Source organism: Meriones unguiculatus, chromosome 2 (assembly GCF_030254825.1).
Source record: "Meriones unguiculatus strain TT.TT164.6M chromosome 2, Bangor_MerUng_6.1, whole genome shotgun sequence".
NCBI classification, from domain to species: Eukaryota; Metazoa; Chordata; class Mammalia; order Rodentia; family Muridae; genus Meriones; species Meriones unguiculatus.
Window position 1 is genome coordinate 106,082,922 of NC_083350.1, and position 4,870 is coordinate 106,087,791.

Genomic DNA, 4,870 nt, shown 5'->3' on the forward strand with positions numbered 1-4,870 from the left:
AGGTTTTTTTCATAAAGGCAATAAACTTCTTGGCCAAGCAACTATTTTTGTGTTAAGCTGTTAATTCTGAATCTTTTTTGGATATAGCATGAAGTTACAAAAGCAATTACGTATACATATACACATACACATACACAAATACATGTATCAGCGAATGGGATTTGCAATCAGAGTAGACGGATCAAATGAGCTCACATATCAGAAAGCTCTGGGGGTTTAATTTTAAGTACACCTGTAAGGTCACAGAGATAATTCATTCTGACTAACAAGTCAGATCTAAGTAGTTAGTAATGCTATATAACACTGATAGTTGTCAACTCAAAACCCCCTACCAGTCAGTTTATTCATTTGAGAGAAACATGGAATCAAAGCAACAAAGCTCTAATCCCTCTGCAAAGCCTGATAAACAAGATGAGGGCAATCTCACCAGGACAAACCCACCATTTTTTTTTCTTTTAAGAAGTAATCACGGGCAAGTACAATTAAGCAATGAGAGTTCTGTTCCTTAGAGTGTACATAACTTTAAATACAAATAGAAGAGAGCCGTGTCTCAGAACAGACATCAAGTATCAGCTTATTTGAACTGATTACCAGAACTGTGGTGAATTTTGTGGTCCTTTATGACCAACAGAGCCAAAATACCTTGGCTCAGGGAGGCCTGCAGAGACCAATACTCCAACCAAGAACCATGCGTGGAGAGGAACTGGACCCCGTGCTCAGATGAAGCCCATAGGCTGCTCAGTCTCCAAGTGGGTTCCCTAGTAAGGGCATCACAGGCTGTCTCTGACATGAACTCAGTGGCTGGATCTTAGATCACCTCTCCCTAGGGGGTGCAGCTTTGTAAGGCCACAGAGGAAGATGATACAGCCAGCTCTGATGAGACCTGATAGGCTAGGGTCAGATAGTAAGGGAGGAGGACTGCCCCTATCCGTGGACTAGGGGAGGTACAAAGAGGAAGAAGAGGGAGGGAAGGTGGAACTGGGAGGAGATGGGAGGTGGTTGCAGCTGGAATACAAGGTGAATAAATTGTAATAAATAAATAAATAAATAAATAAATAAATGATAAATAAACAAGAGAACTAGTCTAGTGAAGAAACCATAGATCCTCAAAAACATCAGGTTCTAAAATTAGGAAAGTAGACACTACATGTGAATGAATGCATACTAGCCTTATTTATAAAGGATCTATGGTAACTTATACATTTAGTTAACACAGACACAGGGGGAATATTTATAGGACAATGTATTGGTTAGACTGCTTGTTAGATTAATGTATAAATAAAGATAGGTAGATCCTTATACCAAAAACAGTAGATTCTTCTGTGCCTCAGGGAGAGTCAGTGATGTTTGAAAAGTCCAAGTTTGTACTCTCTTACTGGTTTGGACCAATGGGAGTGTGAGGGTGTGTGTGAGAGAGACCTAATCTCTTTCCATTTATGTTTCCCTGCCATACTAAGAGGCTCCTTCCAAATTAAATATGGCATATTAGTAATCCAATATCAGCCTGTGAAAGTAGAGAGGGAGGAAAAAATCCATTTCCCTTTAAGATATCATGTGAATTCATAAGTAACTTCTGTTTAGATCTTAATTTCTAGAATGTAGTTACAGGACCACACCCAATTGTTAGAGAAGCTATAATTTAGTCTACTTATGTGGTTTGCCATGTGACCAAGTAAAATTGCAACTACTACAGACAATGATATGAATACATAGTGTACACTATTTTCTCACCTACAAACATTATTTTCAGCATTAAAACAGGTACCTCTGTGACAGGTGATTGGATGATCCTATTTGATTTTTGCAGGTAATACTTCCAGTTTTCACTGTGAATGACTTCTCCATGGAAGAAGGTGTGATCCTGATAGTGAGCTCTTTAAGGAAAAGCATTTTTTCTTAACCATTCCTGCAACTAAATGCCTTGAACATCTCACACTTAATGAGGACTTAATATGAGATTTTTTAGTTGGAGACAGGATCTAAGACAGCCAGAAAGGGATATATTTGCTTATCCAAATTATAGAGAAAGTAACCTTTTATTGGTATTTTTCTGACAGCTATGAAAAATGCATTACATTTTAAAAATAAAGCAAGCACTGTTTTTTATTTTAAAGTTTGCTAAGTTTATTTTTATTCATTTTGTATGTATTTTACAAGAAGTTTTAACTTCCAGTATCTTTTTTTGTCACCTTAAGTTGGAGTGTCAGTGTCTCTCGAGCTGTTTCTGTTTGGGAATTATACCTTTTTCTGTCATTGTCAAGGACGCAAAGATGTATTTTCACATGATTTTTCAATTTGGTGATGAAAACTATTTTTCAGAAATGAAATATTAAATAATGATTAAGGTTTGAGAAAAAACAAAAATCACAAAATGTAATATTTATTTTATTTCTAAGAACACATACAATACCTAAAGAAGTATAATAACATTTAGTTATTTATTTTTATATAACACTATTCCCTTACATAGTATACTCCCTAGAAACTTGGAAATATAGTTTGTTTAGCATGACTTTTCTTACATACACATGTCTAAGAGAAAAATGATCTAATAAATTAGGAACAGTAAGATTTACTACATTGACAAATAATATAATTAAATAATTCAAACAATAAACTGGAATAAGAGTGTAATATGTGTCCATCCTCTCTTACCATTTCGTTGTGTTTTGCTTTTTAACTTAAAGAAATTACCTTGAACTTATTCTTTGCAGTATTGCCAACATAAATACTTATGTACTATAGAACAATTATTGAATGAAATACTTGTTAATTGAATACACACATTTTGATATTGTGCTAGTTAATCCAACAGCTGGGTTGTCTATCAAGTAATTCATGAGCAGGTGGCAGTGAACAAAGTATTCCTGCCCCAAAGGTTAACAAGAAGACTAAAAGATTTCATCACAATACTCAAGAGTAACTAATTTAAAATCTGTTGCTTGTTTAGTTCCAGAATTTCCCTTTTAAGATCATGTTTCCTGCAAATGTCATGATTTCCTTGTTTTTAATTGCTGTGTAGTATTCCATTTTGTAAATGCACCATAATTTCTGTATTCATTCCTCAGCTGAGGGACATCTGGGTTGTTTCCAGATTCTGGCTATTATGAATAAAGCTGCTATGAACATAGTTGAGCAAATGTCTTAGTTGTGTACTTGAGCATATTTTGGATATATGCCTAAGAGTCATATAGCTTGACCTTGAGGTAGCACTATTCCCAGTTTTCTGAGAAAGCACCAGATTGATTTCCAAAGTGGTTGTGCAAGCTTACATTGCCATCAGCAATGGAGGAAGTTTCCCCTTTCTCCACATCCTCTCCAGCATGTGTTGTCACTTGAGGTTTTGATCTTAAACATTCTGATGGGTGTAAGGTGAAATCCCAGGGTTGTTTAAGTTGCATTTCCCTGGTGACTAAGGGCATTGAACATTTCAACTCAGGAAATTTCCAGGCAAATGGTGGGAAGTAGAAAAGATCATCTTGAGTGAGGTAATCCAGAAGCAGAAAGACACATATGGTATATACTCACTCATAAGTGAATATTAGTCATACAGTATAGGATAAACATACTAAAATCTATACTCCTAAAGAAGCTAAACAACAAGAAAGACCCTAGGGAAGATGTCCAATTCTCATTCAGAAGGACAAATGTGATAGACATTAGATGCAGGAGAAGACAGAATGAATGATACCCCAACCAAGGACAATGCATGGAGAAGACCTAAAACCCCAGCTCAGATGTAGCCCATAGACTCAGTGGCTTCCCTAATAAGGGAAGAAGGAGCTTTCTCTGGCATGAACTCAGTGATAGGCTCTCTGATCACCTCTCCCTGAGGGGTGCAGCCTTGCCAGGCTACAGAGGAAGACAATGCAACCAGTCTTCATGAGACCTGATAGGCAAGGGTCAAATAGAAAGGGAGAAAGACCTCCCATATAAGTGGACTAGGAAAGGCGCATAGGGGGAGAAGAGGAAAGGAGGATGGGATTGGGAGGAGATGAGGGAGGGGGCCACAGCCATAATACAAATTTAATGAATTGTAATAAATGATACTATTAAAAAATTTAAATGTTATGTTTCATCACAAGTAGTTGAAAGCACTGAAATTTTAATCATGGATAAAATGGCATTGGATCTTTCATGAGTACTTTCACATCGTACACATGTTTATTGAGTTATTTTATTAACACAAAAGGAATTCAAACTGGGTTATACTCCAGAGTTTTACATACTTCTCTGAAAAAAAAATCATTTTCTGTGTTTTTTTGGTTAGATAAATAGGGGTATTTCCTTATTAATGGGCATTATGTTACTTTTCTATTAATGTATAGCAAATGACGGTATACGTCACACAAACCTCATTTCATAGATTCCATAAATGAAGCACTTTGTCAATGGTTAGTTGAGTACTCTTTAGAATCTCACCACAATTACGAGGAAATTGCTATAATGACATGGAAAGCATTCTTATCTGCAGGCTTGACCGCAGAATAAACCTGCTTAAAAGCTTATGTTGGTTGTCATGACTGCATGATGGGGGAGCCTAGTTTCTAACTGGCAGTTGATTAATAACCATCCTCATAGGCTGATGATGATTCTCTGCAATGTGGACCTCCTCACTAGCAATTCACAACAGGACTAAATAAAAGCATGGAGACACAGCCGATCACCTTGGTCATCGAATTGCCTAGAATCAGGTCTCATGTTGAGTTTCATTCAATGGACAGGGACTAGTGAAGGATTTTTCTCACCAGGACCAATGTGGATATAGCTGACACAAGGTTATTGATCTATATGGCCTATGTTTGTCTTGCGTCTGTCAGCCCTGAATATTAAGGAGTAATGAGAATCATTTTAATCTTGGCTTCAATTT